General features: G+C 42.8%; 1 non-coding gene across 1 annotated transcript; it reads right to left on the minus strand.

Annotated features, from left to right (window-relative positions):
• Window positions 1-23,170: 23,170 nt before the first annotated feature.
• LOC121993330 lies at window positions 23,171-23,276 on the minus strand. The gene has a single exon (XR_006115191.1). It is a non-coding gene; the product is annotated as a small nucleolar RNA R71 (small nucleolar RNA).
• Window positions 23,277-23,765: the final 489 nt, after the last annotated feature.

Here is a 23,765-nt window from a genome sequence, read left to right on the forward strand (position 1 = left end):
GAACTAAATTCTTTAATTTATCTATTTGAGTTTTGGCGAGTAATTAAAGAACTTACAGTGGGGTTCGACCCTTCAGAAATGGATGCGGATCCGTGGCTTCGCTCGGACTCAGTTTCTGATTCGATCTCGATCTCAGATTCGGACTCAGTCTCGGTTTCGATAATATTTGCTTGTATCGGTAGAGCTAGGAAGCTCGTTTGTTCAAGCTCTTCATCGGAATCTTTGGAGGAGGATTCATCCCACGTCGCCTGCAACACCTTCTTCTTTCTAGCTTCCTTAGTCTTGATTGTACCTGCAACTAACACAACACCTTTCTCAGCCAGAGTAGTATTAGTCTATTTAAATGATTAATCTATTAAATTGTGCTTACTTACTTTCGCATTGGAGTTATCTTCGTGTAGCTCAATCATCTTTTGCCACAACTCTTTTGCACTTGCGAATGGGCCGATGCAGTTCAGTTCTTCATTGGTTAGGCCGCATTGTAGCATGCAGGTCGCTTTGGTATCAGCTTCAACTTTTTTCATTGTGCTAGAATCCCAGTTGATGCATGAGATAAGTTTTCTGGTGTCCTCACGTGGAAGCTCGAGTATGGTCTGGATAATGATCCACATCTCGACTTACGTCTTGAGGTGGTATTCCATCCGGTTTTTCCAATATCCAAAGTCCTCGCCAGAAAAGAGTGGTGGGCGGACGGTGCAAAATCCTTCTTGGAATGCCATTTAAGATATAGCACACAAATACACAAAAAAAACTTGTCCCAGGACTTAATCCTGGATTAGTAGTGCGAGAGAAGGATAAAAATAACAATTCACTAATTTTGGAAAAAATAATAAAATATTAAAAAAATATTATTTCAAATTTTTGAAAATGCGATATTTCGCCAATGCCGCCTAATGGTGAAAAGATAAGAATGAGTTTTTTGAAAATGGTTTTGGAGGGAAAAAACGAAAGGCCTTTGTACCAATTCAGAGACAGCTAGAATACCATGTAGAAGGATCTTGTTAGAAAAAGCTGGATCGAAGGACCCGTGATAAAAAGGAGCCGGAAGCGTTTATGACATCGGAGACAGGTGATGCTATAGTAATCCCTACTTGGGCAGGTAAGAAGACCCTAGAATCACTGTGGTTCACAACCGATCGAGTAGTTATACTATGTAACCCATTCGGGAAGATGGAATGGCCAATAAGGATTAACGCCCGATCAGGTAAAATGACCCTTGTTGATGCCTGCCCGGGTGATAAGCCGACCAGACATCTATGAAGGGGTCAAACACTTAACAGATTACTTAATCATACAAGATGAAATGTCTAAGGGTCATGGACGGGCCCAATAGACATTTAAGCACCACATTGCACACTAATAACATATTCATTTACACAACACTTACACAACATCTTAAAGAAATTTCAAGTTCAAAGTCACAGAGAGGTTTGAAACCTTACATCATCATTCAAAATGGAGGAAGATAGTTACAAGGGAACACAGACTATTCAAAAATAGGGAAGGCTTCGTCAGGGAGCTCGTTGAGGAGATGGGTCTGGTCCAGGAAATTTTCAGGAGGAGTCGACCGGAGCAAACCTTTCTCTTGCAGCTGCAACAAAGCCCCTGCGCCACCATAACAAAGCATCTAGTCGATGAGGTGGCCTATCTTAGCTCCAAAATCTTTAGAAGCTATGAAGGAGGTCTTGTGAGCTGCTAGATGAGAGTCCTTGCCCGCCTGGTAGTCCTTCAGCACTTCCCTGGCCTTGTCTGTGTCGTCCTGTGCCTTAGCCAACTCCTGGCGAGCAGCCGCTATCTCTACCTTGGCCATTGAGAGCTCCTCCTACACAAACTTGAAGGTAGCCTGAGCCGCATCTAATTGCTTCTAAAGGACAACCTTCCGATTGGTGCTGGCAGACAGATCTGCCGTTTTAGCCGCCAGGTCTATCTGTAGGGAGGCATATGTCTTTTGGAGGTCCTGTAGTTGGGAGGAGATGTTGGTAACCTCTGTGTCCCTTGCCTCTAATTTGGACAGGATTTGAACTCGCCTTATACCCTCAGACTTAAGATTGAACTCACTGGTCTTTAGGGCGGTCTTCAGGGACTGCACCTTCTTCGACTCTGCATGGGCCAAGTCTTGGGCAGTTCGAGTTTGCTCCTCCACCGTTTGCAGGTGGGATTGAATCAGGCTCTCAGGGGTCGTTAGGTCAAAGGTGCAACTTAAGGGTGCAGGAGATGCTAGCTCTTGAATTTGAGCCCTCAAGGATTTGTTCTCCCAATGCAGATCGACTACATATTGGGAGAGGCTCAATCCCATGACATAGGCCTGCAAAGAACAAAGGATTAGCTATGTCTTAAGGGCATGGAGAGGAAGCAAATAAAGCTTACTGATACTATTCATTGAGAGAATTGGTCGACCAAATCCAGTTGGGGGTACTCCAAAATCTGGTCAGCAGTGCTCTTCTATGAATCGACCAGGGCACCATGAAGTTGCACCTGACCGTAGTTGGGAGAAGTGCTGGAGGAAGGGATTGGACCCAACACTTGGAGGAATGTCAGTTGAAATGAATAAGTGAAGGCATACCATCCTTTGAGTCGCTCCTTAGGACGAGAAGGGGAAGTAGGAGCCGAAGGCGGTTGCTGGATCGAAGATGGAGGAGTAGAGGGCGTAGAAGTCTCAGGGTAGCCTTCTGCTTGGGAGGTTGTCTACTCCCTGACTGGGATAGGGATAGGAGAGGAGGCTTCAGCCTCAGATGAAGCTAGAGTGCTTACCCGGGCGGGAGTTTTGGCCTTAGAGGACGCCCGCGACATAGGAGGCCTCCGGGGAGGGGAGAGATTGGACTGACGGAGTAATACGCCGTCTCTTGCGTTGAAGGTGCAAGCGCTGCTCGGGAGCTGGAGAGGAAGCCTGCTCACCGATAGTTGCCTCAATAGGAAATGATTCATCTTCGGGGGCCTCAAGGTCCCTCGATTGCTGAGAGGAGGCCCTTACTGAGGCACTAGCTTGGGGGACCTCCTGACCAGACATAATCTCTCTGCCTTGCTTTGCGGGATTGTGATGGGCATCGTGGAGGAGTCAAGGGTGAAGGCTTGAAACATGACGACTTCTGCAGGCAAAAGAAAATATCTCAGTTAGTGAAGATATGAAAGGAGATACGGGTAATCTTACCAAAAGGGGTGCTCAAAGGCGTCTAGATGGGGCTGAGCCCGAAAGTGTACAACACACTCTCCCATAGTAGAGAAGAGAGTCGAAGTTGCACTCCATCCAATTTCTCAGAAACTGTAAAACAGTCAAGCCAGAGTTGATGGCCACTCAACTCAAAAGAAGAGGGAAGATTGGGATGCCATTCAACAGGCCAAGTCATGGACTCAGGCAACTGAACATAGAAAAAGTGGGACTTTTAGCCTTTATTGGAAGATGACATACCCTCAAAAAATTTATATCTGATCTTGGATTGCACCATGAAAGCACCCGACTCCAATCACTTAAGGGAATAGAAATGGTGGAAAAGTTGAGGAGTCAAAGAAATCTCATACAGACGACACAGAATTACCATTCCACACATGGCACGGAAGGCATTGGGGGCAAATTGGGATAAGGGGATCGAAATATTTACTCAAGGAGGAAAAGAAGGCAGGGATAGGAAAGCGGAGACCGCCGAGAAGCTGGTCTTTGAAGAAGGTCACGAAGTCGGTGGGAGGAGGACAAGGATGGTCGTTGGGTCCTAGAAGGCGAAGCTTGTATGCTTTAGAAAGCTGCAAGCTAGATTATACCGACCTGAGGTCACTCCTATTAAAATCAGAATGAAAATACATGTACCACAGTACTACCATTTCTCTGGCCATCATTGAATCGAAAAACGAAGGAGTAGAAGATGAGGGAGGAGAAGCACTTACAAAAGAGATGCACGAAGGGGAAAGCGAACGAGCATAAACAAGCAGAGAAGGAAAGGTCGAAGGAAGATGAAGCACTGATGAACAACTGTTGGAGGCCTTTAGGGTTTTAAACCAAAACCCTTAAGAAACATGGAGATTTGAGGCGGACAATCGAAACAGCGGGGCGCACGATAGCCGTCAGATCAAGGGAGAGAAGTGTTATCGGGTCACGTGCAGAAAGCGTGCGTCAGACATCATATCATGGAAAGTTCATGGGGCACATGTCAGCTTGCTATGAAGTGGCATCTATGATGGAAAGGACAGGGAAATCATAGAGTTGATATGGGAATAGTGGCACCATGCCTCACTGGTACCATGCCTCGAGGACCGAAAATTCCATGCGGCTACCTCGGGAAATGTAGTAGGAGGCGGCGGGAAGCGTTGATCAAAATTTGGCGCCTCATCCCAACCTCAGAATTAGAGTAAGATTCAAATTTAAATAATGTCTTATGTAATACACTTCATGATCACAGGTGGATTGGACTAACTCCACAGGTGCATTTCCTTCAATCTCCAATGATCTCTCGGTCGGGATCCCAGACTTTCACCCCAGCATGAGTTATAAGTGAGCATGCTCTCACGCCCAATGGCCTCTTGGTTGGTGTCCCAGATTCTCGCCCCAGCGCGAGTTATAACCGAGCATGATCTCGCGCCCTAATGACCTTTCAATCAGGATTCTAGACTCTCTTCCTAGCACGAGTTATAAGCGAGCATGCTCTCGCGCCCCAACGACCTCTCGATCGAGATTCAGGACTCTTGCCCCAGCGTGAGTTATAAGTGAACATGCTCTTACACCCAATAGCCTCTCGGTCAGTGTCACGCCCCAGGTAGTCTCTGCCAGAATAAATTTCGACAACATCTCCCCTGTTTGGATGACAATATGAAACTTTACTACAAAGCCCTCAGGGCCACACAAACCTCGGCCAACATTGTAACGACCCGCCTTCTACTGACTAAGCTGTAAGGCCGGGGGTAATATTATGCTAAACTATTCTGTGCGGAAAACTGAACTAATTAATAATTCTACTATTTGTTATAAAATCTGGAATTCTATGTTCAGAGTACACTCCTAAAGTTGTACATATGCTAAGAAGGAAACCTAACGTTCCTACTTGATCAAAAACTGAAATCAGACACTTCTAGTTGAAATCAGACTTTCCAATCGATCGGCTGATCGATTGGAGTGGTTTGATCGATCCATTGGTCAATCCCACGTGCTACTGTGCACGGAAGTCCCGTCTGGATCGATCGGCTGATCGATCGGCTGATCGATCCAGTCTGGCCAATCGATTCAGAGATCAATTCAGAAGCTCTCTGTTCACGGAATTTAAATTCCCGATCGATCGGCTGATCGATCCATGGCTGATCGATCAGCTGATCGACTCATCAGCTCTCTGTACGTGGCAGATCACTCCCCAATCGATTGGCTGATCAATTGAGGGCTCCACAATCGATCAGCTGATCGATTCCATAGTGTTCTGTATGCAGGGACTTCTTCTAATCGATCGGCTAATCGATTGAGGGCTGCTCAATCGATCGGCTGATCGATTGAGTTTTTGATATCTGAAGAATTTACACCCAACCTCGTACAGGACTTCCAGAAATCAACAAAAACCACAACACAACTACTAGGCATGTCATTACTCATGGTTAGCTATCTATTATCCAAACAAGAAGTAATCTAAGCACAACTTTCATAATTCAAGACGCTTAAACATCTAAAGGTGCGGAAAGTAACACTATAAGAAATAATAAGTCTTTAGACTTGCTAGTCTCCAAGGGTCTTTATTCCAAGTTCCTTCTCACACACATCTGGTTGCATTGCCCTCCAGCCTCCACTATTCCATCTTCCCTTTACCTTTATCTGCAGCATAAGGAAAAAGGGAAACTATAAGCTTGGGAGCTTAGTAAGAAACCATCTACCTCACAAAAACATGCATTCAATGAAATCATGCTTTCAAAAGATGTTATTTGAAGTACATGCTGATGATCATGCTGTAAGTGCTAAAACATGGCATATAGACAATTAAGTCATGCTAACAAATACTGAACAAAGAAAAACTAATCTTTGTATCAACAAGCTAACTAAATCGACACATAAGCTATGCTATTTGTTATAACATTAAGAAAACTAAACTGGAGCTAAGCTGTATTCACATATCTGGTTTGTGAAGTTGAAAACTATTTTCATAAATAGATAAAAATACTAATCATGCTGCTGATGGGCCCGGCAATTGTACTTACTGTGCGCGCATCCCTAACTAGGCCCGAGGTAGCAAGTCCCAAATCTAATAGGGTTACTAGGTTATCTAAACCTAGGGACGACTATGGGAGCCCAACCCAAGGACATCTGAGAGTCTAGTACAGTGCCACTGATAAAAGTAAAATACTGTTTATAACTGATTTATCTTATCTTGCTTTTACTAGGTTATCTGAACCTAGAGCTAGGTTATCTGAACCTAGAGGCGAATATGGGAGCCCACCCATTGGACCGTAGTCCCATATAAACTGAAGCAAGGCTATATATGCTATTTAAATGCATCTATGACATTTAACTGAACTATTAAAACGCCTACTGTAGCATATAACTGTACTAGGCATTTTATCGAGCACCTGACGTGCTCTAATTCTGCATATGGCTGCACTAAGGGTATAAAAACGAACTAAGAACATAAAAGCATACAATTAGCTACTTATACTGCAGGTGAGGGGTTACTTACATCCTGCGCTAAGTTTTCTTACAATCTGATCGCTAGATTTTCGGAGAAGAAGATCTCTTCGACGATCTTCTTACGTCTACGCGTTCTTCTCACGGAGAGGAACGTCCTCGTGCCAGAGTTGTCGCCAGAAAGTGCTCCTACGATCCTAGGGATGAAACCCTAGGTCTCTTGGGCTTGGCGTGCTGAGAAGGTGCGGGAGAAGAGAGGGCGGCGTGTGAAGGTGAGGGAAAAGAGAGTTGCCGATCCAAAATAATAACTCTCCACTTAATTTTCCTATTTATATTAAGTGATTAATACACCCCAACTAAACCTTAAATATAATTGCTCTCCTTTACTTTCAGCACACCTCTGCTGGGGCCCCTTGGTACTAGAGTCATCTATAAGTCGTAGGGTCCATAGGTCTCGGGTTCAATTCCCGCTTAGGCTATTTTACGTTTTTATTTAATTTTGCTACTTCTGCTACTCCAAAAGTTCCATAAAAATATTCTAAAATTCCAGAAAAATAATAGAATATTTCTAAAATTGATTTGAGAATTTTCGGGCGTTACAATCCCCCATACCTTATAAAAAGTTCGTCCTCGAACTTAGAATAACTCTGGGTACTTCTGTCTCATACTAGCTTCTGTCTCCCAAGTTGCCTCTTCTGTTGTGTGATTTTGCCATTTGACTTTTACTAATGGTACCTCCTTGTTCCGTAATTTCTTAACTGCTCGGTATACTATCTGAATAGGTCGATTGTCATAGCTGAGGTCTTCACGGACTTGTACCGACTGAGGCTCAATCACCTGGGTGGCATCTGGGATATGCTTCTTCAGCATAGAGACATGAAATACGTTATGGATAGTTGACATCTCCTGAGGTAGCTCTAGCTCATATGCTACCTTGCCAACTCTTCTAGTGAGAAGGTATGGTCCCACATATCTGGGACTTAATTTGCCCTTCTTCCCAAAATGCATTACTCCCTTCATGGGAGCCACTCGGAGGAACACTGTATCCCCAACTAAAAACTCTAAGGGTCGACATCGTGTATCAGCATAGCTTTTCTGGCGGCTCTGAGCTGTCTCTATCCTCTGGCGGATCTGCTGTATAGCTGCTGTGGTATCTGCTACTAGATCTGTCTGAAGTTCTAGTTCTTTCTGTTCACCACTCTCATACCAGCAGATTGGAGATCTACACCTCCACCCGTAGAGAGCCTCGTAGGGTGCCATGCCGATAGTGGCCTAATAGCTATTGTTGTATGCAAATTCTGCTAAACACAGATATTTGCAACAACTTCCCTTGAAGTCTAGGGCACATGCTCGGAGCATATCTTCGAGTACTTGATTTACTCGCTCCGTCTGACCATCTATCTGAGGATGGAAGACTGTGCTAAACTTTAACCTGGTGCCCAGTGCTGACTGTACACACTCCCAGAAGTGTAATGTGAATCTACTGTCTCTGTCTGAAATGATGGTCCGTGGAACTCCATGCAGTCTGACGATCTCCTTGAGATACAACTGAGCTAGCTGCTCCATGGAGTAGGATATCCTGATAGCTAAGAAGTGGGCTGATTTAGTCAACCTGTCGATTATTACCCAGATGACATCAAAACCATTCGTGGTTCTGGGTAGTTCCACTATGAAATTCATGGAAATATCCTCCCACTTCCATTCTGGAATCTGAATAGGCTGCAGAACTCCTCCTGGTCTCTGGTGTTCTGCCTTAAGCCTCTGGCAGGTCAGACAGGTACTGACATATCTAGCGATGTCTCTCTTCATTCCAGGCCACCAAAAATGTTTCTTTAGGTCTTGGCACATCTTGGTGGAACCAGGATGCATCACATGAGGAGTCCTGTGAGCCTCGTCTAGGATCTTCCTCCGTAGTTCCTCCTGATCCGGAACACATAGTCTGTCACCAAAATACAACACCCCACTATCGGATACTCTGAACTCTGCACTTTCTGATTCTGTTAACCCTTGCTTGATCTTCTGAATTTCAGGGTCCTGATCCTGAGCTGTCTAGATGTCACCAAGCAAGGTAGATGCTAAGGTCATAGTAGAGAGTTGTCCAACTATAAGTTCGAGATCAAAATCTGTAATCTCCTTCTGTAGGGGTGGTGACATAGCTGCTAGGGATAGTAAGGTAGCACTGGACTTCCTGCTAAGTGTGTCTGCCACCTTATTGGTTTTTCCTGAGTGGTAGAGGATGTTTATGTCATAGTCTTTGACTAGCTCGGGCCATCTGCGCTGTCGCATATTCAGATCCTTCTGAGTGAAGAAGTACTTTAGACTCTGATGATCTGTATGCACTCTACACTGAGCTCCATACAAGTAATGTCTCCAAATTTTGAGGGCGAAGACAACTGCTGCAAGCTCAAGGTCATGAGTAGGGTAGTTCCTCTTATAATCCTTGAGTTGTTTGGAGGCATAGGCAATCACCCTGCTATTTTACATCAGTACTGCTCCTAGTCCCAATTTTGAAGCATCACTGTAAATATCAAAGCTGTCTGTATTTTCTGGCAGAGTCAGAATGGGAGCACTGGTCAATCTTCTTTTTAGCTCGATGAAACTGTTCTCACAGTCCTCTGTCCACTGAAATTTTCTGTTCTTCCTGGTGAGAGCTGTCAGTGGAGAGGCTATCCTGGAGAAATCCTCTACAAATTTTCTGTAATAGCCTGCTAGTCCCAGAAAGCTTCTGATTTCACTAGCGTTCTTAGGTCTTTTCCAGTTACTCACAACCTCTATTTTACTGGGGTCTACCATGATACCATCCTTGGAGATGATGTGACCTAGAAAGGATACCTGATCGAGCTAGAATTCACATTTCATGAACTTGGCGTACAGCTGGTTCTGCTGAAGGGTCTGTAGTACTATCTTCAGGTGCTCTGCGTGTTCTTCCTGAGTTCTGGAATAGATAAGAATGTCGTCGATGAACACGATAACAAACTTATCTAAGTATTCTCTGAATACTATGTTCATGAGGTCCATGAAAGTAGCTGGAGCATTTGTCACGCCAAAGGGCATGACTACGAACTCATAATGTCCGTATTTGGTCCTGAAAGCTGTCTTGGGTATGTCACCTTCTTTAACTTTCACCTGGTGATACCCCAATCTGAGGTCTATTTTAGAGAACACTGCTGCTCCCTTTAGCTGATCGAATAGGTCATCTATCCTGGGCAGAGGATACCTGTTCTTAATCATGACTTGGTTTAGTGCCCGGTAGTCTATACACAGGCGCATGCTCCCGTCCTTCTTCCTCACGAACAATACAGGAGCTCTCCATGGTGAGTGACTAGAGCGTATGAAGCCCTTGTCGAGCAGCTCCTGTAGTTGCTCTTGAAGTTCCTTCAGTTCTGCTAGAGCCATGCGGTAGGGTGCTTTGAAGATGGGATTTGTACCGGGGATAAGTTCTATCTCAAATTCAATCTCCCTATCTGGTGTTAGGCCTGGTAACTCCTCAGGGAAGACTGCTGGGTAGTCACATATAACTCGGACCTCTTCTAGCTTTTGGTCCTTGTTCTGACTGGTACTGATTACATGTGCTAAGAATCCTGTACATCCTGAATCTAGTAATTTCTGTGCCTTCAAAGCCGAGAGAAACTTCTTGGCCTTCCTCCTTGGTTCTCCGATGTACCCAAACTGCACTCCTGCTTAGGGTTGGAATACAACTCTCTGTTTACGACACTCTATGGAGGCACCGTATTTGACCAGAAAGTCCATTCCCAAGATGACATCATAGTCAGTCATATCTAGCACTATCAAATCACCAAAAAGCTCTCTGTCTGCTATAATGACTGGCACTACTCGGAGCCAGTGCGTGGATGCCATGATTTCTCCTGAAGGTAGTGTTGTAAAAAACTGACCACTGAGTACCTCTGGAGATATTGCTAGCTTTTCGGCGAATGTCCTGGATATATAAGAATGGGTTGCCCCAGTATCGAATAAGACAATTGCACTTTGCTGTAAAATACTGATCTGACCTGTAACAACTGTCGAGGCATTCGCTACGTCCTCTCTGGTGAGTGAATAGATCCTCATGTTCGTCGTGGCTGAGGGGGCTTCTAGTCTGCCCTGACTGATGTGTGGACCATCTATAGCAGCCTGCATCTGGTGTAACTGTGCTGGGTTACCTCCGTACTGAATCGGCTATGGTAGGGGAACACTGGTCTTGTTCGGGCATTGCTTAGCCATATGCCTTTCCTGGCCACATTCGAAGCATCCTCGTGTGCCCTTGCGACAAACTCCTGGGTGGAATTTCCCACAAGTAGAGCACTTGGGATAACTAGGCTGTTTACTAGCTGGTTCTCCTTTTGGGTAACTTCCTGGCTTACGTTTGTGACTGGAGTTCCCTTTCCAGTTAGAGCTATGGCCCTGGTGTTTCTGAGTACCTGAGCCTCCTTGGCCTTTAGACTCTGAAAAGGCTTGCTTCTGCTGCTTGATGTTGTTCTGGTAATGCTCGGTGGTCAGAGCACTGCATATTAGTTCTTCTGTGGTTTGCGGCCTATGGACGCCGCTGGCCACATTCATTTCTATTTCCAGCCTTAGCATCTTGAGCATCAACCGGACTCGTTCTCTTTCAGTGTTGACTAAGTCGGGGCATAGACGAGCCAGTCTGTTGAATTTCTTCACGGCCTCCTCAACTGAAAGGTTGCCCTTGCGAAATTCAGTGAACTCGTCGTAGTGGCGGTTTGTGATCCGCATGTGAAAGAACTCCTCAAAGAATTCTCTCTCGAAGTCAGCCCATGTCATCTGGTTCACTGGGCGCTTCGCTTTAATCCTCTCCCACCACATACGTGTGTCTCCTGTCAAGCAGAATGAGGCGCATTTCACCTTTTCATACTCCGGCTAGTTCAGAAGCTTCATCGTACTCTCCAGTGTTTTGAACCAGGCTTGGGCATCCCATGGTTCACTGGTGTCTGAGAAGTTCTCTGGCTTGATCTTCTTCCACTGGATCAGATATGCTTCTCTTCTTGCCCCTGCTGCTGGGGCTGCTGGGGCTGTAGGTTGGACTGGTGGGTGGGAGTGTTCTGCTGATTAGCCCTTAGGGTGGCTATCTCCTGTTGCTGTTCAGCTAGTTGCTTCTGTAACTAAGCCACTACTGCTGTAAAGTCTGGGGGAGGCACTGAGCTGCCTGCCTCATGCTGGGGCTCAGTAGCTGGTGTCTTTCTAGCTGGGCGTCCTCGTACCATTTTCTAAAGAAATAGAGGACATACATAACTAATACAATCATATGTACATAACTACTATTATCATGTTAGATGTTATCATATATAAACAACCTTTAGTTATCTATAAACATGAAAGCAAGAAACATAAATAAAGTGAGAGACATTCTTACTTGGAAGCTGCAGGTTCAATGCTGATGTGTGTGTGGAGAAGTATGGAACTTGCTCTGATACCACTATGTAACGACCCGCCTTCTACTGACTAAGCTGTAAGGCCGGGAGTTACATTATGCTAAACTATTCTGTGCGGAAAACTGAACTAATTAATAATTCTTCTATTTATTATAAAATCTGGAATTCTATGTTCAGAGTACACTCCTAAAGTTGTACATATGCTAAGAAGGAAACCTAACCTTCCTACTTGATCAAAAACTGAAATCAGACACTTCTAGTTGAAATCAGACTTTCCAATCGATCGGCTGATCGATTGGAGTGGTTTGATCGATCCACTGGTCAATCCCACGTGCTACTGTGCATGAAAGTCCCGTCTGGATCGATCGACTGATCGATCCAGTCTGGCCAATCGATCCAGAGATCGATTCAGAAGCTCTCTGTTCGCGGGATTTAAATTCCCGATCGATCGACTGATCGATCTATGGTCGATCGATCAGCTGATCGACTCATCAGCTCTCTGTACGCGGCAGATCACTCCCCAATCGATTGGCTGATCGATTGAGGGCTCCTCAATCGATCAGCTGATCGATTCCATAGTGTTCTGTACGTGGGGACTTCTTCCAATCGATCGGCTGATCGATTGATGACTGCTCAATCAATCGGCTGATCGATTGAGTTTTTGATTTCTGTAGAATTTACACCCAACCTCGTACAGGACTTCCAGAAATCAACAAAAACCACAACACTACTACTAGGCATGTCATTACTCATGGTTAGCTATCTATTATCCAAACAACAAGTAATCTAAGCATAACTTTCATAATTCAAGACGCTTAAACATCTAAAGGTGCGGAAAGTAACACTATAAGAAATAATAAGTCTTTAGACTTGCTAGTCTCCAAGGGTCTTTATTCCAAGTTCCTTCACACACACATCTAGTTGCATTGCCCTCTAGCCTCCGCTATTCCATCTTCCCTTTACCTTTATCTGCAGCATAAGAAAAAAGGGAAACTATAAGCTTGGGAGCTTAGTAAGAAACCATCTACCTCACAAAAACATGCATTCGATGAAATCATGCTTTCAAAAGATGCTATTTAAAGTACATGCTGATGATCATGCTGTAAGTGCTAAAACATGGCATATAGACAATTAAGTCATCCTAACAAATACTGAACAAAGAAAAACTAATCTTTGTATCAACAAGCTAACTAAATCGATACATAAGCTATGCTATTTGTTATAACATTAAGAAAACTAAACTGGAGCTAAGCTGTATTCACATATCTGGTTTGTGAAGTTGAAAACTATTTTCATAAATAGATAAAAATACTAATCATGCTGCTAATGGACCCGACAACTGTACTTGCTGTGCGCGCATCCCTAACTAGGCCCGAGGTAGTAAGTACCGAATCTAGTAGGGTTACTAGGTTATCTAAACCTAGGGACGACTATGGGAGCCCAACCCAAGGACATCTGAGAGTCCAGTACAGTGCCACTGATAAAAGTAAAATACTGTTTATAACCGATTTATCTTATCTTGCTTTTACTAGGTTATCTGAACCTAGAGCTAGGTTATCTGAACCTAGAGGCGACTATGAGAGCCCACCCATTAGATCGTAGTCCCATATAAACTGAAGCAAGGCTATGTATGCTATTTAAATGCATCTATGATATTTAACTGAACTATTAAAATGCCTACTATAGCATATAACTGTACTAGGCATTTTATCGAGCACCTGGCGTGCTCTAATTCTGCATATGGTTGCACTAAGGGTATAAAAGCGAACTAAGATCATAAAAGCATACAATTAGCTACTTATACTGCAGGTGAGGGGTTACTTACATCCTACGCTAAGTTTTCTTACAATCCGATCGCTAGATTTCCGGAGAAAAAGATCTCTTCGACGATCTTCTTACGTCTACGCGTTCTTCTCGCGGAGAGAAACGTCCTCATGTCAGAGTTGTCGCCGGAAACCGCTCCTACGATCCTAGGGATGAAACCCTAGGTCTCTTGGGCTTGGCGTGCCGAGAAGGTGCGGGAGAAGAGAGGGCAGTGTGTGAGGGTGAGGGAAAAGAGAGTTGCCGATCCAAAATAATAACTCTCCACTTAATTTCCCTATTTATATTAAGTGATTAATACACTCCAACTAAACCTTAAATATAATTGCTCTCCTTTCCTTTCAGCACACCCCTGCTGGGGCCCCTTGGTACTAGAGTCATCTATAAGTCGTAGGGTCCATAGGTCTCGGGTTCAATTCCCGCTTAGGCTATTTTACGTTTTTATTTAATTTTGCTACTTCTGCTACTCCAAAAGTTTCATAAAAATATTCTAAAATTCTAGAAAAATAATAGAATATTTCTAAAATTGATTTGAGAATTTTTGGGCATTACAAACACGGCCGGAACAATAAATAATAAACATAACTAACAATCCACGTAGTTTATATATTTCAGCCTCTGGCTGACACAACCACGCAGTTTATATTTAAATAAGCCCTACTCCACCAAAATTACAGAAAACTTAAAACCACAACAGAGAAATCATCGCAACGGAAAAATAAATAGTAGACCAAAACTCGATAAAAAAAATCCTCGAGTACAATCACAAGTATATAGATCAATAAGTAGATCAACACAAAAAAAGGAACCAAGTCCGTAAGCAGAAAGTTGTCGCGACACGAAGTGGGGACTAGCGACTGGAATCTCCTGATAGTATCAACCTGAAATAGTAATAATCAACGGGGTGAGTTCAACAACTCAGCGGGTATCAGGCTGACATGCATAATAAGATATAACTAATAGTAATAAATATGTATACAATCTCCTGGAGTAATGGAAAATGAAAAACTGTAAGAAAAGGAGAAGTTGTACTCACCAGGACCTCCTATCAGAATAATAAGGTCGTCAGACCAAAGGTAACATGTCCTTGTATGCATGTCAAACATATGCATCCATCCAATATGCAGTAAATAAAATATAGCAAACACAAGTAATAAATGCAATCATGCATATAATGCCAATGACATGTCCTGGTCACCCTTGACGCCCGTCAGCTATCTCACACACGATGGTGAGACCGAGTTGGTAGGGCTATGACAACTGTGCACTCTACCATCATTGCTCCTGATGAGTGACCGAGTGGACAGAATGCTGTCGGAGTACACCTATCCTCCTACCCCAAATCATAAGTGGGGGAGCTCAATGCTCTCATGTTCCTGAGCCAGTCCAGAGGAGGGATCCCTGACGTGCTACCACGCTGCAGTCACACTACTCATGAGCGGACCAGCGGAGCACTGACAGAGCAACCTGCTGCAACACACCCTGCCTGAATAAAAACTACTAACCCATGAGTGGTTGTGTGCATAGATCCATGTAATGAGCGATGTGCTCAACAATAATGGAGCTGCCAATCGCTCAGCTTGCAATCATGCGAGATGGTGCATGACACTAAGCATGAAAATCCGGACCATATCTACGTCCATACAATATGTACCAAAAATACATGGATCAAATAATCAGATCTAGGTACACATGTCAGATTTGGTAAATATCTAGTCCAATGTATCGTAAGGCATGATATGTCACTTCTTCTATAAGCATAAGTGATCATGGCAATAATCAAGACGATATAAAACATAAATGTAGAACAGATAAAAGCATGCAATAAGTATCATGTAGTAATATACCAAAGCAAAGATAAACATAGTTATTACTAAAGGCTATAACCTACTACGCATATCAACATGACATTATCAAAAGGGATAAGTCAAGGTACCCGCCTCAAAATGGAGATCGTATTCGAAATAGATTCCACATCGAGACACTGTCTCGAATCAAAGTCCTGTAATATCAAACATATACAGATTTAGCTACTCCCACATATAACAAATAGCTAAATCAAATTCTAATTCACCTGGAACCCTAATTCATTTATTAAATCTCGGTTAGCTACATAACTCGAGTCTAATCCGAGACTTAGATTAGATCCATTATTTAATCCCTAACTAAATATAACTCACAAGTTAATTTAGGGTTAGCTACATAACTCGAGTCTAATCCGAGACTTAGATTAGATCCATTATTTAATCCCTAACTAAATATAACTCACAAGTTAATTTAGGGTTAGCTCCATTAACCCTAACCATTCCACTATTCAATTAGATTAAAATCTATACAAAATCAACCTAAACTTATATAAGTTCTAGTATCATTCATTCCTAAGCTTTCCAAGCTTCAAATCTGTGTGCGCTACAACAAAAGAAACAATTTCTCTACAATTTACAAATAAATCCATGATCTATAGAAAAGATCGAATTCTCTACACCTTACCTCAAACTCACAGCCACTTCACTGCTTGGGTGTTTGCTGCCGGAAAGGAGTAGCTGCTGGAAGTAGACGAAGCTGCTGTTCACCAACCAAAGACCTTAAATTAGCAATCTCACCTCCAAACCAAGTACCCAAACCAAGTATCCAAACCAAGTCCTCGTCAACAAAGCGAAGCTGCACAGGAGAGACGAAGAACAACGATCAACCAGAGGCGATCGGCTGGAGGGCTCTTGGGTGACACTGCTTGTCTAGCTCCTGTAGCGACCGAGGTGGAAGAGATCCGGCTGATGGCACTAGGGCAGAGGGGAAGCAGAGTATTGTCGGCGGCGGTGCGATGAAGAAAAAGTGAGCTCGGCAGTGTCGGGTGTGAGTCCGTAGTGGACGACAGCGATGCAACCTCGACAGAGAGGAAGAAATCGACGTCGAAAAACTAGGGCATAGCGAGGAGGCGGTCGGCATTGTTCCGTGCAGCGGCGGTGCATTGCAGAGGAAGAGGGTGACACCTAGGGCATCGGCTGTGGCCTTCGGCAGAGAGGGTGTCAGCGCGAGGAGAACTAGGGCACAGCAGCGTGAAGAAAGGGAAAAAGGGTCGGTGATGTCGCGAGCTCAGGGAGGAGGAGATCAGGTAGAGGAAAGGGATCGGGAGAGCAGCTCAGCTGGCGGTGGCTCACGCGTTGCCGACGCTTGGGCAGGGACGGAAGAGAAGAGAGGAAGAGGATTGGGCAGAGGCGAGGAAGGCGATCGATTTCGGCCACGAAGAGGAAGAGGAGGGGAAGAAGAGTCGGGCATGGTGTCGGGTGAGGGGAGAAGAAAAAGAAAAAGAAAAGGAAAAGAAAAATAAAAATTTTCCTCATTCAATGGGGTAGCCTAAACAGGCTTTCTCGTGACCCAATATTTATCCCCGTAACCTATATCATACGGTCTTCGAAAAATTTTCAGAAAATTTCTAAAAATTCCGTTAAGGTTATTCGTCTAGTTAACGTTATTATTGGGTTACGATATTTTACATTCTCCCCCACTAATAAAAATTTGGTCCCTAAATTTTTGTTATCTACCATCAACAAGTATTAGCAATAGATAGATAGTATAAATGTTGAACGAAAAATTAACCCACATACCTCAAGTGAAAAGATGGGGGTATCGAGCTCAGATCGTATCCTCAAGCTCCCAGGTAGCCTCATTGTCAGAATGATGATGTCATCTGACTTTAACTAGCCGGATAGTCTTGTTCTGCAGTTGACATTCTTTCTGGTCCAGAATCCGTACCGGAACCTCCTCGTAGGTAACGTTAGGCTGAATGAGAACTGGTATATCTGACAGTACATGTGCTGGGTCGGCTACGTATCTCCTCAGCATAGACACGTGGAATACATTGTGAACGCTTGCCAGAGCCGGTGGTAGCGCCAGACGATAAGCTACCGCTCCAATCCTCTCTAAGATCTGGAAAGGCCCAATGTATCGTGGAGCTAGCTTACCTCGGAGGCCAAATCTCTTCACCTCTTTTGTGGGTTACTGATGTGCGTAGATCTTATGATCATTTATGCATGCTTTGACGCACATCTACTTACATTTCATTAGCATAATCTATGTTTAATTTACTCTATTTCATTTGAAACATCCCAAGTTTTTTTTTTTTTTACCAATCTCTCTCTCAACAACTACGATTTGAATGATCACATTGCAGAACCATAACGGAACTATCATAACCAATAGACAAGACTGTATCAACAAATGTATATCGATAAGAACAATAACCCCTCAACATTTCCCCACCCGAATGACAAAGAAAATGAAAATCTCTCGCGGTAGATCCCGTATGCACTGCACTCCCGGACAACGGACAGAACCATGCGTCCATCCCGCCTCCTCGTCTACTCCGTCCGTGGCCTTCCAGCATATCTTGGAAGTCATCCTCACCTGTAATATAAATGTGGTGAGTCTACGACCCAACAAGTACAGACAAATATGAGTATGAAGATATCCATAGGATAGTGGAAATAACAACTAGAAACCTTTTAAAGTAAACATAGCACAACCAGATACGACATAAAAAAAGATATAACATGCAACAATGTTCCTAAGTAGCTAATAAGGTGAATATGTCACATATTCGGTAACCACAATTAGAGCCAGTCAACAGTCCCATGAACCTAGAGGTACCTCGTAGAGAACATGCATCCAGTCATATAGCCGAAGCTAACCATATCAGTCAAGTTTGGATGGGCCCTCCCCGGAGCTCATCCCGGGTCACCCATCCCGTACTGCTACCACATATGCTCATACACATCCCATTAGCCACATAAGATTTATATACCTATAATAAATTCCAGCCATTCATTTCATAACATATTTCAGTCATTCCTTCCATATCCGTTCTTGTAACCATAGCCTATTTCATTTATTCCTTAAGCATATATCCATAAGCAATGAAAACTTATCAACATAGGAATAATTAAACTCAAGTATGACAAAATAAAGGATTGCTCACAAATATTAAAACTAATTCACAGTAGCAATAATCATGACAAATCAAACAGTGTTATATTTTCTTACCGGTATCCGTTTCGAAGTTATTTCATTAACAATAGCATATACGGTTTAAATCCTTTTACTTCTCACCAAACTCCCACCTCAACATATGGATTATTCAACCCTCCAAATATTAAACCAAGTCACCTATTCTTTATAAAAGAAATCACACAAAATCCGTAAAAATCACAACATCAAACCAACAAGCTGCAATTTCACACTTCAGCACAGTCCTTCACAATATTGGTTCAACATCAGCACTCCAGAGAAAACAGAATGAACTCGCATGGAAACTCAAACTGAAACCTCAGCCAACCGAGAATTCAAAACAACAAATAAGGTAAATTCTGTATTTTCTCCAATTCTATTCGAACACCGCAGAATTTAACAGAACAGCTCCGAGAACATTTCAACCACAAAAACGGTAACAGCACGAAACTTAACCTCTATAGAAATCCTGTCAAGCCTTTCCAAACTCCCAGACACACAAAACAAATCTAACATCGTCGCAATCAACCAAAACTACCAAAACTGAATCGCAGGACCAGGACGACAAAGAGAAACCGAATCAAACCCACTTCAATCACAAATCATCACAGAACTTGGTGAATTCACAAATTCGAAATCAGAACCCTACAAGATCGTTAAGCTAAGGCATGAGCACCACAGGAAATCCAAACCGCAACGCAATCCACTATCCATATTTCATTCAGACATTTTGACAAGCAGAAATCCTACAGCCAATGCAACTCAAAAACATCCTCGTGGTACTCGAATCCAAATCATTCCCAGGCAAGGGAAATCCCCAGAATTCACAAAAGAATAGTCTACCGGAAATTTAGACTCCATCGACAATGGAAATTGTGGAAAAACACAGAAACCACACCATTCACGCACATAAAACTTCAACGAGATCCCCAACCAAAGCGAGACCTTACAGAACGAAAACTAAATCATTTCACCAATCACTTTAACTGAGCGAATGATTCACAACTTCTACGTTCCTACCTCCTTACCTCATCGATCTCACTCATTCATAAAGGACTTGTACTTGCCTCTTCCTTCCCACGTCGCTGCTGAATCCCTAGCTCGTGAGGTTGCTCCAACAGAGAGTACACGAATGCCCCTATGTCTCGTCGTCGTGTCCCCCGTTGCTCGCCGGCGGTAGGAGCTGCTTGGCCGGAGTTCCGATCCTCGGCGGAAGCTTCGTCGGAGCGGCCGAGGTCGGCAGCGAAGGGTTCGGCGATTTGGCGTGAGGAAATGAGCCGAACTTAGGTTAGGGAATTTATACCTAGGCGAATTAGATCAATTAACTCTCACCTTAATTGGCGTATTTCTAAACAGGCTTTCTCCTACCCAATTATACCCCTTAAAATTTAACTTAATTCCCTAAAAATTCATAAAAATTCCAGTAAACTCCATAAATCCATATCAACTTAATTCCTGATAAATTATTCATGAAAACATATTTATTTATTATTATTATTTTTTTAAAAATAATCTAGCTAGGTTAGATTTTAATTGTTTACACCTTTATCTATATTGTTGGTATCTAATAACCTTATGTATTTATTTTATACTCATCTAAGTCATACAAGATTTATAATTTACATCACCAAGTTTCTCTTATTTTTAAATAAGTTTTATGCATATTTAGGTCATAAAATTTATTTAAGTTCGGATATACCATATCCGATTTAATTAACATAATTAAAACTGACCACTTGTTAAACTCCATTCTAATTATACCCCACTAATTAAATAATTACTTTTAATTTAAAACAATTAGTTTTGGGATATTACATCATTATAATGTCATACTTCCATTATATTTTGTTCGGAGATCTGCTCTTTGTTTGTTTTTATTGACAGGACGCTATTTGGAGCGAAAATGGAGCGAAAACGCCACAGGAGCTTGGGCCATGTAGGCCACACGGCCGTGTGGACGTTATCGTGCTTTGGCCGTGCCAAATGGCATGGCCGTGCATATGTTCCAGATTTGAAGAGGGCCACGGCTGTGTGAGACACACGGCCGTGCCAACATCCCGTGGCCAAACAACACACGGTCGTGCCAAATGGCACAACCGTGCCAATTTTCCAGAGATGAAGAAGGCCACGGCCGTGTGAATCCACACGGCCGTGTAACCTCAGCCAGAGAAGAAGCCGTGTGAGGCCGTGTGGATTCCACATGGCCGTGTGACGAAGAACACGGGTCGTGCCACGCCAAAATAGGGCTGTGCTGAATTCTGGGCAGATTGCAGACCGTTTGTAATTTGGCCATAACTTTGTGCTCTGTTGGAGTTTCGGGATGTTATTTATACCGAAACGTAGCTGATTTCAAGATCTACAACTTTGCTTCAGATCTAACAGAGAGAAAGCATTGTCTGCCTGTGCTAAATGACATGGCCGTGCCTTCCAACTGCGGGTTCAACTGGACCTCCGCCCAGACTGTAGACCAAACTTTGAACTGCCATAACTTTCGGTTCGGTTGGATTCAGGTCTTGATCCAAGTATTAGATTGAATATAATTTCAAGATCTACAACTTTGGTTCATGGTGAATCACAAGAAAACCTGGTTTAATGGGTGAAAAATCCTGTTTACCGGACCCCTGTAATTCTAATTTTCCTGGGCAGTTTGAAGGAGGTATAAAAGGGTCAATTTCCCTATTATTGATCATCTTTGGTTTGGGACTTCGCCCCTCTCTTGGGAAAAGGGTTCTCCTATTTGGGGGAAACCCTAGAGCTTCATCCACCGCCATTCCTTGACGTTCTATCCATCTCCAGAGCAAGGAGGCGTCCCCAAGACATCGGAAACCTCGGCAAGCATCTCTTCTTCCCCTTCTTCTCACATCAAGGGTTGTAAGTATGTTTTACTTTATATTTTGGAGTTGTTCTTCCCTCACAATGGAGTAGATATCGTTCTCTAGGATTAGGAAGTATTTGTAATGTGATGAAGATGTAGAACTATGTAGATTCGCCATATTTCTATTCAATGACTTGTTAATGTCTTGTTCATGCATATTTATATTTCTTTGCTTTGTTGATTGATGTGGAGGATTGTTAATCACGTAAAGGGGATACCCTAGAGCATATTGACCAAGGTGCCATAGTGACAGGGGTAACCCTTTCCGGATGTCTAGGATGTTCCCTTAAAAAGAGAAACAATCACTTAGGAATTGCTACTCTCGTAGAAAGAGTGCTCTAGATCGTACCCGAGGGGCCCTAGTGACAAGGGTAACCTATTCACAGACATCTAGAACATTATCTTGAAAGGAGAGGCAATTCCTCCATAAGAAAGTAGGAAACCATACCAAATCTCTACCTTTATCCTTATTGTTATTTACTAGACATGTATTCCCGTAATCTACCGAGACGCCCTCGTGACAGAGGTTAACCGTTACAGGATTTCATAGGGATCGTCTTTGTTTGGTGCTTAAGGATAGTTGCTTTAGCTTCCGGTGAATGCATGCCGATGGACAATGAGTATAGGGTAGTATGTGATACATCAATACCACCACAATGAAATCGAACTCCTAGAACTCTTCATAAACCAGGTTGATTACTTCTCGTTGCTAGTTCTCGTTTCCGCCTTCCAATCTCTTTTCTTAGATTACTTATAACCATATATAATGTAGCTAATTCTAAGTGTGTCATCACTAGTGCTTATAACCAGTCCTCGTGGGATCGATAATCTTTATTACTGACGATGAATCCGTGCACTTGCGGAATCGTAACAAATTTTTGGCACCGTTACCGGGGATTGTTTGCATTAACATTAGTAGATTAGCAATTTAGTTAATCTAGACTTGCGAATAGTTTTTTGCTTTTCCATTTTCATAATTCAAAAAAAAAACCTGCATTTTCTTTCTTTGCTTTAAATTCTGCATTTTATTTTTTATTTTTCATATAGCATTTTATTTCTTATCTTTAATTCTTCATTTTTATTTTTACTCAAAATTTTTTTTCTCTTGAATATCGATGAGCACTAACATGTCAAGTAGACCCTTAAGAGATTTCTCGACACCTATTTCTGTAAGATTTATGTCTCCCATTATGCAACCTCATATTGCAGAAGAAAATTTCCAACTAGACCCAGAGTTAATTTTCATGATACAAGGTCACAAATTTGGAGGAGAGGTATCAGAAAGTCCTTATCTGCACCTTGAGACATTTCTAGAGCTTTGTGATATGGTTAATTGTGAAAGAGTGTCAGCAGATGCAGTTCAATTGATAGCATTTCCTTTCAGTATCAAGGATAAAGCAAGGACTTGGTTATATTCCCTTCGTCCTCAAAGCATCACAAGTTGGAAACAATTAGAGAAGCAATTTCTAGATCATTTTTTTCCTCCAAGTAGAACAATATATATGAGGAATTGCATCACAAATTTTGCTTAGGCATATGGAGAATCATTATTTGAAGCATGGGACAGATTCAAGAGTCTACAAAGACAGTGCCCTCATCACGGTTTGGAAAAATGGCTGACCTGCACATATTCTATAGGAGAATTTCTTTCTCAGATAAGTGTTTGTTAGATTCATCAGCTGGAGGTTTTTTTATGAACAAGAGTGTAGATGAAGCATATACGTTAATTGATCAAGTAACATTGAACCTCCATGAATGGTCGAACAAAAGTTGGATGGAATCTCCCTAAAAAATTCAAGAAGTGCAAGCCATAAATGCAAGAGAGCCTGTCAAACAAAATGCAGTTCAACCACCCAAAAATGTTGAAATTCACAAGTCATAGAATGAGGAGTTCAAACATTTGGGGGAAAAGATTAATAGCATAGTTTCAAAATGGTTCAAAGAAGACCTTCCTCCTACACAGACAAGATCTAGTGAAAATGGTAGTGATATTAAGTTGAGAAGTGGCAAGAATCATGAAGAACTTCTGAGAAATGAATTGTACAGAATTGAGAAGAAGAACAATAGAAGATCACAAGAACTCAATTCCATTACT

The sequence above is a fragment of the Zingiber officinale genome, chromosome 6B, assembly GCF_018446385.1.
Source record: "Zingiber officinale cultivar Zhangliang chromosome 6B, Zo_v1.1, whole genome shotgun sequence".
NCBI lineage: Eukaryota > Viridiplantae > Streptophyta > Magnoliopsida > Zingiberales > Zingiberaceae > Zingiber > Zingiber officinale.